Source organism: Notechis scutatus, chromosome 2 (genome assembly GCF_049901735.1).
Source record: "Notechis scutatus isolate UNSWTSFEM ecotype Mainland chromosome 2, rNotScu1.2, whole genome shotgun sequence".
NCBI classification, from domain to species: domain Eukaryota; kingdom Metazoa; phylum Chordata; class Lepidosauria; order Squamata; family Elapidae; genus Notechis; species Notechis scutatus.
In genome coordinates, this window is record NC_142010.1 from 113,310,911 (window position 1) to 113,323,642 (window position 12,732).

General features: G+C 44.5%; 1 protein-coding gene across 16 annotated transcripts in view; it reads left to right on the forward strand.

Annotated features, from left to right (window-relative positions):
• The first annotated feature begins 3,683 nt into the window (after window positions 1–3,683).
• The window catches only part of EPN3 (epsin 3), a 48,984-nt gene continuing 39,935 nt past the window's right edge, over window positions 3,684–12,732 (forward strand). For 6 of the 16 annotated variants that reach the window (XM_026667390.2, XM_026667393.2, XM_087955858.1 and 3 more), the window contains exon 1: window positions 4,678–5,010. The gene's annotated coding sequence lies outside the window, so the exon portion shown is untranslated. Of the gene's footprint in view, window positions 3,748–4,647; window positions 5,011–5,205; window positions 5,599–12,732 lie in introns of those variants that run through there. The other 10 variants (XM_087955860.1, XM_087955862.1, XM_087955870.1 and 7 more) reach the window with 7 other exon arrangements.

Below are 12,732 nucleotides of genomic sequence, written 5' to 3' on the forward strand. Positions count from 1 at the left end.
TGCTGGGTGATGGAGAAGAAGTAGAGTGATGATAGACCACAAAGAGAGCAATTGAGAGCCATATGTGGTCTGCAGCTTGCCCATATGTGTTGAATGGGAGTATCTAGTTCCTACCATCACCATCACACAACTGACTGTAAGGGTACTTTATTATTTTTATTTGGATTGATTATTGGGTGCTTACCAGACAAATACAGCTCTCAAATGCCCACTTTGCCATGCTGATAGATCCAGTGTTGCCATGGAAGTCAATAAATGTCTCAGCTACTTTGTCTTGGAGGGATATAATATGAACAGGGGAAGAGATTTTTGCAAGTCCCCTTCCTCCTTCTGCAGTGTACTTTTCAGCCAACTTTAAACAGAAGTAAAGTCAATGAGACCTTTATCTTAATCACCCAGAATTGGAAGGGGTCATTTATGTCATCATCTCCAACTTCCTGCTCCATCCAGGAATGATAAAAATATCACTGAAAGATGATATTTAACCCCTGCTCAAACACAGATAGCAAAAGAAAGCCCATCACTTCAGTGTGTGATTTGTTCCATTGTCAAACTGATCTTTCTGTTGGATTTTTTTTTCTAACATTCAAACAAAATTTGCCTTCTTGCAGCTTCAAACCATTTTTTCCAGATCTCCACTCTGCAAGGAGAAGAGTGAAATCCTAAGTTTCTATGTGATACCCTTTTTGATATTTCAAGCATGCTATCATGTCCTCCCTCATTTTTCTCAGAGTTAAACGTAACTAGTTCCTTTAATCACTTTTTCTAGGATTGTTTTGGATCCCTTAATTATTCTTCTGTCAACCTGTTTCAGTTTATCTGAATCCTTAAAGTGTGACATCCAGAACTGAAAAACAGTACTTGAGATGGTATCTGACCAAATCTCCCTGTGACTGAAAATTATGAGTCTTGTCAATAAAACACAAAATCACATTTGTCTTTTTAAGTCCCAACACACCGCTGCAAATAGTTTGCTTTTGTATCACAGACGTTAGAAATTCCCACAAATCTTGAGTTCCGTTTTCTGTTAGCATTTCCTGTCCTGGAATCCTATTTTTTTGATTTATTATTAAATTTATTTGCTGCTGATCTCATTTTATTTTGAAGTGACTATTTTTCATTGCTCTAAAAATATAAAAACCTGCTTTTTAAATATTTCAAATCTAACCAAATTCAGCTTTAAATTCCTTTAAAATTAAGAATTCCACCATGTACCTGTCACACTCCCTCACTATTCCCGTAACCTCCGCTTCCTTGACTAAGGGCACATCCATCGATCCTGATATTAGCTTGAAGTTATATTGAAGGAACTATGCTTCCTCTTCTCCCTTGCCTATAGCCAAGTGTTATAAAGTGGTGTTTTCTATCTTCTTCCAACACAAACCTTGCAAATGTGCGATATGACTATGGTGATGGTAGAGCCAGCAAAATGAAGAAGCCTTGACCAATTATCCCGAAGGATGAAACAAGCTCCAGAAAGAAGCCAGTGTCTTTCTAGAAGAGCATGTCATCCTAACAGCGGCAGAATTATGGGCTGGAGCGTCACTGCAGGGAGAGGAGGGAAACACCAGCAAAGTGCTTTTGGCCAGGAGGCAAGGAGCACAGTGAAAGAAGAAAGAGCTCCTCCACCCCCCCAAAAAACCCCAGATGCATCTTACAAATATTGGCAAGGGCTGCCAAGAATAATTTTACTGAAAGAAAAGAGCTCTTGAGAGACATGAGGAGTCAGCTGCTGTTCACCAAATTCTGCCTGGAGGAGTAAGGTCCTGCTTTGAAAGTTACCAAGCATACTCCCCACCCTTCCCCTAGTTGCCAATTCTCCCTGCCTCCAGAAAGGATTCCCTCATCCTTTCTATTATGAAGGCAGTTGGTGCTTGTTTTTCCTACCTGGCAGGTGGGAGGGAAAAACAGGATACAAATCACTGTACCTTAATTTGCCTCTAATAAAACTGAGAAAAGCATCACCTATCTGTCTTGTTAATACAGAGCAAATTGATGCTGGCATTCTTTTTGTTGCCTCACAGGCTGGTGGAAAACACATTAAACCTGTATACTCCCTTAGTTTTCCTTATTGATTAGGATCAAAAGAATGTGTTCTTGTGCCTTCCTTTACCTTCTGAAAGAAAAAGTTGCTATATATGCATTTCCCGGAAGAATCATATTCAGCAAAGTTTCTTTCCCAAAAATGCAACTAAAATCCATCCCTACTACTTCATTTTTCCTTGCAAATATGCAGGAACGGAAATCTTCATACAATCTGAGGCTATGGAGCATGGGGAGAGCTATAGTATAACCTGATTCTGCTTTGGTTTGGTATTTTCAAGCTTCTTGCTTTGAAAGAAAATCTTTGAAAAGTACAAATACAACTTTTTGATTTTTTGTGCAAATAGCATGTATTGGATACCTTGATACAAAGTATAAATTAACATAAATTTATAAATTAAGGACCATGTCCAAAATCTAGGGATAAAACTTATTTTTCAAGGAATTTAACTAATGGCCAGCTTGGATTGTTCTATAATTCCAAATATGTTTAAGATGCCATGGATAAGCTTTATAATATTTTAAATAAAATTTCCTCTCACCTCTTTACATGTCTGATCTCTATTCTGTCATGTTTCTATTAAACAATATATCCATTGCTACTTGCAGAACCTGCATCACAACTAATAAGCACCTGCTATGTTTAAAGCAAGAAAATGGAGATCAGCCATGGCATGTATCCCAAAATCTTTGCAAAATCATTTGTTTGGGGAGAATGGGTCAAATGGCTTTTCCAAGTACTTGGAGAGAGAAAGTAGGCTGCTGAGCATGCCCTCCCTGCTCAATTAAAATATATTATCCTCAATCAATTGAAAAGAAAAAGTCTTCATTAAATACCAGGGAGCAGGATTTTGGTATTCTGGCTATGTCTCTGGTTATTTGGCCTTCAACTTCTACAAGACTCTATAGTCAACACTGCTTGGAATATATAAAAAGATCTGGGCTACAGAATGAAAACTTTTAAATAGAAAATCCGAGATCTCTGCAGACCCCAGCTGAGAAAAGGCCAGTGATAAATGTAGCCATAATAGCTTCTTCCCAAAGCTGCTTTGGTATAGATGCTCAGTCTTTGCAAAGTGCATGAACTATACTGTCCTGTGAGCAACCTATCCTGCCCTCTTATTAATCAAATTCTGGCATTGCCACAGTTAGTGATAGCATTTCTGCATCTGATGGTCCCTGTAATCCACCTCTAGTGCCCTCTGCATTTTGCCATTTGCTGTAATCACGCAATCTCCGGGAAAAGCCCAGATGAATTGTCAGCAGCTGACCAACCTTTCCGGAAAGATCCAGGACAACCACAGCAGTGGCCCCGTGCAGGGCAGCAGCAACACTCTGCATCCTGATAGGTGTCTCTCTGAGAAACCTGCCATCCTTCATGAGGTCTCAAATCCGCCGCCTCACCTTCCCTGGCTTCTTTGGCCGTCTTACTTCGGCGAGCCCATCCAGCTCCACACCCCGCCTCCCAATTGCCCAGATATGAATTGCAGCTGGCTTCGGAAGGATTTCTCCGGACCTGCTGCTCCCTAATAACTTTCCCCAGTGGAAAGGCAAAGCTAAGGACCTTCCTGAGCTGTAGGGCCCTGGGGGGCTTGGGGTGGGAAGAGACGCTTCCTTACACCGGCGCGTTAACCACTAGTGGGCGTTTCGACAACGCAGAGAAGCCTCGAATGTTAATGAGAAAAGGGACCAGTTCCCGCAAAGGTGAGGATTATTTTCACTCCGTAGAATATGGGGCGGGGATTACACACTATGAGGAAACAGAGTGGGTACAATGGGTGAGTGCGCGCGCAGGAAAACCACCCGCCTCCGATTCAAATAGGACGCGGAAAGGCAGGAGGCCGGGAGAGAGGTTTGGGGGCAGGCGACAAGGGACGAGGAAGAAAGCTCTATAGTGGGGCAAAGCCGTTCCCTCGTTCGTGGGAATGGCTTTATCTCCGTTTCAGTGCAGTCCCGCGCAGTGGTGTATTAAGCAGACTAAGCACGTGTTTAGGGCACCAGGCCCAAAGGGCGCACCACAAAAACTTTTATGTAGCCGAAGCTTGGCGTCGTTTGTACAGTATGTACAAAGGAAGGGGGCATCATGACTTGTCAGTGCTTAGGACGCCAGTGTGCCTTAATCCGCCATTGCTCCCGCGTCAAAATCCCGCTGAAGAGAGTTGAGAAAGCATCAACCGCATGGTGGGTGGCCTCGCTTGCAGCTTTGGGTTTCTGACGGCGGAAAAGACCAGCGAGCTTCCCTCAACAGCTCCGATCCAAAAAGCAGTGAGGGGCTGGCCTGGTCGCGTTATCCTTTCGCGCCCGCTGAAAACACCGCCGAAACCCGCGAGTCCCTGGCTCCTCTTACATCATATCTTGGTCAGATCTCCCTCCAAGTTTCCAGAGAGAAGGCGCGAAAGTACGAAGCGGGTTCGGTCAAAGGGTAGGCAAGGGTGCCCAACGCCATTACCAGCACCAGCAGCGTTGCAGCCGCCGTGTGTAAGACTCGCACGGGGGTCCGGCGATGATTGGAACAGTCCCGTCCGGCGAACCGAATAACTTTCCACCGTGGCGGGCAGACCAAGCTTCCTCCCACCCAGAACGCGCGCGCACACCTGGTATGCCTGACGCGGCGGTGGAAAGGCGGTGCGCCCCACCTACACGCCAGGTGCCCGGTACGCGGGTTAGGCGCGGAGCGCTGCGCTGGCGAATCCGGGTTGGCCTCGCTCTGGGCACGGATAGGCTGCAGTAGCAGGCAAGGAGGACCTCGCCACCTGCCGTCCAAAGCCCCTGGAGAGAGGAGAGCGGCAAAGCCCGAGGTGAGAAGGCCCCTCCTCCTTGCCACAGCTCCGCCTTCTCCTCCTCCTTCTCCTCCGTTGGTGATCGCTCTGCATCTGTCTCCAGCAAACCTGATCCATCCCCGCTCGCTCTTGCCCGATGGCGCTGCCTAACCAAGCCCAGGCGAAGAGCAGGAACCTGAGGCGGCAGGTATGACGGCGGCATGGGCTCGACTGGGAAAGTGGTCCGGGAAGGGAGGAGGGAGTGAAAGGAAAGTTCTGGACGCCGAGAGCTCTCCTGACTGCAGTGAAGCCCGCTCGGAGGGGCAGCAGGACTTTGGCAACACTGAGCCGCTCAACCGCTCTCCACACCCCTACCCCGGGCCATCCCCTCCCCCCCCTCCACCCCGGGTTCCCCGCAGTACGTGGCCGCCGCCTGAAGTTTTCAGCCGCGTCGGGAGATCCTCGCTTCTTTCTTTCTTTCCCGCCGAGGATATTGCCCTAAAGCAGGGGCAAGAGAGTGGAGGCGATGATTGCGGTTGGCGCCGACGAGGCAGCTGCCCTCGCTCCGTGTCGGAATGACGGTGGTGCGGCCGGCAGCCTGGGATAGCCGGTCGCCTTCCCCCCACCCTCCCGACCCTTGCGGGTTGTGGTGTCCTGCTGCCGCTGAGGCCGCTGGTTCGCGACGGTCCCCGCTTACCCCCTCCCCCGTCCCCGTCCCCCGGCGTATTTAGTTGGAAAATTTGGGGCCTCTGCTCGGCAGCGGCTGCCTCCAGCAACTCCTCTGGATTTTCCTCAGGTGCGTCCGCGTGTTCCCCGCGCTGGTAGGCAGGTTGTGCGTGTGTGTGTTCCTAATCAAACCGGCGCCCCAGTTCCCCCACCCCTTGTCCGTTTGCCGGTGGCTCAGGGACCGGATCGGGATCGCGGCAAGATTATGTAATGCCGGCTGGTTCCGGCTGATGGGGCTGGGCTGCCTGCCGCCTCGTCGCATGCGCGCACAGGGGGCAGAGCGGTGAGTGCCCGCCGAGGGTCCCGAAGCACGCGGCAGCCCGTGAGCGGGACCACCCACTAGTGCTCCTGACCTGAGGAGAAGGCCTCGCAATCAACCCTCGCTGTTTCCCTCAGCTGGGGAAGGTCCCTCTTTCAGAGGTGCCATCAGAGGTGCCATCAATGTAGGAATCCTCGGGGAAAAAGCCCAGAGCCCCCTCTGGCAGAATGAGCGCATCTGTTGCAGGGGGGCTGCGTTATGAAACCATTAAAGTCACTTTCGCCGGCAATGTGTTTTGGGTCAGCTCTACTCTGTGGAAAGTCGGCGTTGTTTTCTACCAGTTTCAGCCTTTCACCTTAATTATGAAAGTCCCTTCAGTCCCCTCCAATCAATGGAAGGTTGTTAAGAGTTAGGTGCCTGTGTAGCAGCTTCCCTTAAAGGATGAGGAAGTCGGTTTGGTGACTTCTCAGAGAAGCGGTGGGGATAAACAAAATAAAAGAAGAGGAAAAGTTCTTGAAACAGGAATCTCCCTGGAGAAATTTATTCTCAGAAACCCTGAATTTCTTGGGGGAGTTTTAAAGGCAACTGCTTGAACCCAGTGATGTAGGCATCCTTTCATGCTTGTTTCCAGTGCTTGAGGATGGTACTTTGCTAGGAATTGCTTCCATCCATTTACTACCACATCTGAGCCAAAGAAATGGCTTCTTTCCATCCTTGGTTTTACAACGCTGTCAGTGCTTTTGATGCCCAAGTAAAGGAAAAGTCCTTTACTCTGAGGAACATGCAGTTAGTTGATTATACTTTTCCCTCTACGGGGAGAGAACCAAGGAAGAAAAAAGGAGAGCAGCAAAGTTTATATGGGTTGCAAAATAGCCCGTTTCACCTCTTCTTTATGTCCTTTCTCACCCATATTTCCTTCCCATTGGTGGCATGCTTTCCCTGGGTTTATCCGGTTCTGAAATTAGAACTATTTTCCTTTCTCTGATGGGGACTAAAATATGGATGATGCTTCAAAAAATAAGACAAGATATTATTGGGCAACTCAGAAATAATAAACCACTCTACCAGGAAACTCTTTCCCCAAGCCTTGCATGTTTAAAAGAAAAAAAAAAAAAGAGCTGGAGCCCCAGTGAGAGGGATGCCTTCTCTGGTTTGTTGCAGCTGAGAAAATCTGGTATCAGGATACAAGGAGAGTTTGCCCTGCCATTCCCTATTGACTGGGTGGCAGCTCTTCTTCTGGAATGTGTCATGAACATAAGGAATTCTTGGCAGCCTGGAATGATTGCTGCTTATCCTCTTCACTGCCTCCTATTCCCTTCTTGATGGCTCTTTTATTCAAGGTCACTGCAGTAATTTCATATGTGGCTGCCTGGTGCTGCTGTCTTATCTACCACACCGTTTCTGTTTCTCTCTCTTTGCGTTCTGGGAATATTGTGTTCAATAAAACCTGCTGCTTTTAAACACCCTTGGCAGCACTCCATAGGCAAAGACGTTCTCTCTTTTCTACCTCTTGTTTCTGTAGCTAAAAAACCGACAAGTTACAAGGCTCGTGCTGGCCTTGAAAGCAGCGAGTTCTTCGGTGGAAATGTTTTTCTCCCCTCCCCCCTCCTAAATCTTGGATGTATGCAAGCTAAAATTACAAGGTATTCTGCACAATTCTCAGGGCATAGGAAGAATTCAAAACTGCTCATGTTCCGGTGCTCTGCTTTGGTCCATGCCAGTCCAAAGCAATCCTTACAACTGAGGTGGGTACCACATTAACTCCTGCATCCCGGTATTTTGCTAGATTTTCTTTATATTGTGAATGAAGCTCCCTAGAAGGTTTCTAAAATGGATGTATAGTCAATACTCCTGGTGCCTGGCACTCCTCAAGAGGATGGGACCCAACATTGTCTAGAAAGAAAAATTCTGACTCTACTCAAGTTCCAATGATTATTTTTCAAAAGCACTAATAGAGTATTTGCTTCAGGAGGAAGAGGAGGTAGGCTTTTTAATCATAGCCTTTTAGAAACTCAGGAGATTTCTGGAGTTAGTTGTTTACCTTTGGTGGGATGCTGCTCTGCCTCTTTTAGTGGTGCCTCCATGATTGGCCTTTCAGGTTCAAACTTCAATACTTCATCACTCCCTTTTCTTCATTTATTTCCCAGCATGCTTAAGGCTAAGGCCTCATTTGGCCTCCAGCTTGTTCTTCCTTTGCCAATATCTTTTGGTATTTTTTGCCATGCAGTTTTATGTAGGTTGGGATAGAGAATCTATCACTTTCCAGATGTGCAATTTCCAAAATTGCCTCCACCATGAGCCTTGATGGCTTAAAATTCCCATGAAGGCCACCAATATCCTTGCTGTTTCGGTGAAGAGATCCTTAGCATCAATCATTTTTAAAAGTATAAAAGGTGATGAAAATCTGCTGGACCAGAAGGACAAATGATCTGACCAGACCATTGTCATTTTCCAACACAGTATATAAATCAGTCTCTTTCCCACACAATTTTATATAGTATTTTGATGCCTGTATTTATTTCCTCTTCCTTGTGCATTTCTTTATTTTCCTGCCTTGCATTTCTCTGTAAGGAGCACACCCAAAACCTTGCCATTTCCGATTTTTTTCTTTTTTCTTTGGATTAGCTGACACTAACTATGGCACTAAACTATCAGCAAACACTGCTGTGGCTACCATATAAATACTCAATGCTTCTCAGTCCCATAATTCTGTGTTCCATAGGGCTGCAGTCACACAACAACTTAGAAACTGTGACAACTTGCTGATGGCTCTCAAAACAGTTGAGTCATCATGGCTGCTTTGTGTGGCCTGTTATTAATATTGCAGCTAATGCAAGTAAGTTAGCTTTTGCTATGAGTTGTCCATTCTCCAGTGATTCTATAGCATACTAAGTATATTAAGTTCAAACACCAGTCAAATTAGTTGCATCATATGCAAGTCAAATATGTGTGTACCAATTCTGAACAGTGTTGTGTTTGGCTTCAGTCATTTTTCCTGGCACCACTATGTTCTAAAAACAGTAAGTAGGTTGGATTGTGTACAAAAATCAATATAGGGAAATGACTTTTAAAAGAAACTCTGCTAGCCATGTATTTCCAGATTCTGCGTCCCTGACTCACTGTCATTTCCTTTGGGTGGAGAAGGATATCACATCTCACCTTGGGTTAGGATGGATGAATATATCCAGGATTGTAGGTTTTGCAAAAGTTGGAGTTGCCCTAGAGAGAAATGGATATGACTCATTTTTGTTCTGCTTTTGGAGTCATACATACTTCTCTGGTCTTTGTTTTATGACTATAAAACTATAAAATATTTCAGTCATGGAGAAAAATAAAGTTATGTATGAGGTTTAATTCTGAGTAATTTAAGAAAGCAAGGGGTGAAAGCAAGAAGTTAAACTACTGAATTGCAATGAATTCCCTATAAAGCTGGGGTGTCAAACTCAAGGCCCAGGGGCTGGATCTGGCCCGCAGGGTGCCTAGATCTGGCCCGCGGGGCCGGCCTGGAAACAGTGAAGGACCGGCCCGTGATGCCTCTGCCAGCAAAAACAGAGCTCCTGGAGACCACGTGCAGCCCTCACGAGCTCCCTTTTCGCTGGCAAGAGGATTTCAGGAGGCAGTTGCAGCCAGAAACAGAGCTCACAAGGACCATGTGTGGCCCTCCCAAGCTCTGTTTTTAATGGCAGAGGGTTGCAGGAGGCTGTCGCAGCTGGAACAGAGCTTGGGAGACGTTTTTGCTGGCAGTGTGCTTGGGCTACCGTAGGTGCCCCCTACATGAGAGATGTTGAGCTGGCCATGCCCACCTCAGCCCCCCTGCCCCCTCTGAGGTCAAACATAACCCTGATGTGGCCCTCAATGAAAATGAGTTTTGTTAGGAATGATAGTCACCTAACAGTTGGGTTGGCAATATATAAACCAGGATAGTTATTTAATACTGTTGTATCTTTAAGAGAGTGCTGTAATTGTGATTGGCTGAGGTTCCTCCGACGGCCATAAGATGGAGCCAGAAACCTGGTTTGTTCTCTTCTTGCATTTCCCTATTGTCTTTTGCCTGATCGTCATTCTGCTGGAATTGCTGTGAGTCTTGCAAACTGTTAGCAAACTCCATTTACTGAACTTTGTTTATGATAGTGGACTTCGTTTTTGGATTATCCCTGGACTGATTGTATTGAATACTACCTGCTTTAACCGTGTATGATTTGGACTGTTTGTTGGACTTTGTTTACCCATTTATAGGAAGTAAAACCTACATTTTACTATTCATTGTATCTGTATGTTGGTTGTGTGTTATTCCTCACCACTCTCGCTATGTTTCCCTGAGTGCACTCATTCTCCTGACGGGGAATACCTCAACAAGTTTGACACCCCTTCTATAAGCTCCTCTAAGGGTTTACATTTAAGATGTACACATAATTAAGATTTCAAATGATCCCCAGCTACACAATTGGAAGACCTTTTGTCCATAGTTTCATTGTTGGCTAAAGAAATCCAGAGAACAATGTTATTTGTTAGTCTCCCAACTAAGAAAAAAGATTCAAACTTTTGAAAGATGTAACTATTTCCTAATCTTCCAAGTAAATATGACTTAGAAAATTTGAGACCTCATAAATGGAGATCCAATGACAACATCTGATTCTTGCTGGATGACAATTAGATTTTATTTTCAGCAACATTCAAGCTGCCCCAATTACTGTCGTGTGAGATGTTTTTCAAAGAGTAATGATAGAGACATATGAATCAGCAGATGGGAAGTGCACTTTGAGAAAGGTTCTAAGTTATTACCAAACTTGGAGTCAGCAGTAAAGTCTCCTGAGGACAGACATCAACTTTTGCCTTCTTCATCCAGTTTCATGGAGTCATCTAAATCAGAGGCCCCCAATGTTTTGGGTACCAGGAACCGGTTTCGCGGACAGAGGTTTTTCTATGGACCAGAGGGGGCGTGGTTTCATGTGCTACACGCATCCCACGAATGGGGCTTCACTTATTTTGCATGGCCCAGTTTCTAACATGCCATGACCCGGTGCCAGTCAATGGACCGGGGTTGGGGACCCCTGACCTAGATTACACTGGACTTCTGTGATGTACAGGAACATTTCCCAGGTATTCTTCCAAAGAAGATAAGAGATAAGATGGCCTTTATTGTCATTTTTTTACTATGAGCACACTGGCCCACATTAAAAATGAACCCTTTCTTGCCTGTGAAGAAATCCCTCTCTACTAGTTGCCAGTCTGCCCCTGAGCTAGATTCAAGGTAGTGGCACTTATATGCAAATCTTTAAATAGTATAGAACCATATCATTTCAGAAAAATCTCCACTCTGATAAAAGACCATAACCTTCTCTTTGCTGCCATCTAGCAGTCAATCAGGATTTTGCAACCTAAATATGTTAAATGTAATTTTAAGAGTCTCTTTAAAAAAAAAAAACTTTTTCCTTTCCCTTTTTCAGTCACAAACTCCTGTTAGTCTTTCTGATTAAATTTATTGTGGTTCTTATGTTATTTATTTAAAACTTTTACATATCCACTCATTTTATGACAAACTCGTGCTTTATTCTTTTAAAATCTGTTTTTAATTGTCTTTTTTCTTTGGAATTTATGATGGCTATATGTAAATACTGGAATTGTCTATAAACATGCATCAGTACAAGAATACATTTTATAAAGGCAAAACAAAGGCTATTTTAAAAGGGTTTTCAACCTTTTCTATCTGTAGTTTATTTATTTGTATTTCGTGTTTCTAAACTGCCCATCTCCTTCAAAGAGGAGGCCCGGGCGGTGTACAATATAATATCTGGTAAATAATACAATGTATAAAAATTAACATTAAAATTAATGTTAATGATGAAAATAAAAAGCTATTTTTTTTCAAGAAAGGCACATATAAGCCATTGTATTATTAACATTTCAGTGATCTATCCTGTGTCCCACTTATATTATTTCTGAACTCCACGTGGATTCCAAGAAAACATTTAAAATTCTTCAGATCTATCTTGGCCTGAAGATTGAAAGATAAGACTGGTAATGCTAGCACATTGACTTTAAGGGAAGTTTCTTCCCGTTATTAATCTTTTCATCAGTTTCTGGAAAAATTAAGGATAGCTCCCTCAAAGGCACGACTTTAGATTGATGGAACTGTAGATACTCAAATACTATACGGGGAGCAAAATTTAGTGTTATTTCCCCCTACCCTCCAAGCAAGGCATATTTGCCATGTGCCCTATTACAGGTAATCCTCGACTTACAACAGTCCATTAAGTGACCATTTGAAGTTACAACAGCATTGAAAAATGTTACTAATGACAATTTTTCACACTTACGACCATTGTGGCATTGCCCATAGTCGTGTGATCAAAATTAACATGTTTGACATCTGACTCATATTTATGACAGTTGCAGTGTTCCTGTGGGGTCTTGTGGATCCCCTTTTGTGACCTTCTGACAAGCAAAGTCAAGAGGGAAACCAAATTCACTTAACAGCATGTTACTAATTTAACAACTACGGTGATTCACTTAACAACTGTGGCAAGAAAGGTCATATAATGGGGCAAAACTCACTTTACAAATGTATCACTTAACAGCAGAAACGTTGGACTCAATTGTGGTAAGTTGAAGACCACCTGTATATAAATTGTCTGTGTAGTAGGATGTGAGAATGAGCCCAGAAATCTGACACTGTTTACTAAGTCACTAAGTGGGAGGTGAACCCACATTCTTAGTAGGACAGAACGGGCTAAATTTGGGGGTAGAGGATATGCTTTTGTTTTTTATCATATACTGCACAAGTCCAAAAGAGGGCTGTGAAAATATTTACAGACCTCTCACATCCTGGACATAAGCTATTTCAACTCCTACCCTGAAAACGACGCTATAGAGCAGGGGTCCCCAACCACCGGTCCGCGGACCGGTACCGGTCTGTGGAACAAGTCCTACCGGGCCGCTGGTTTG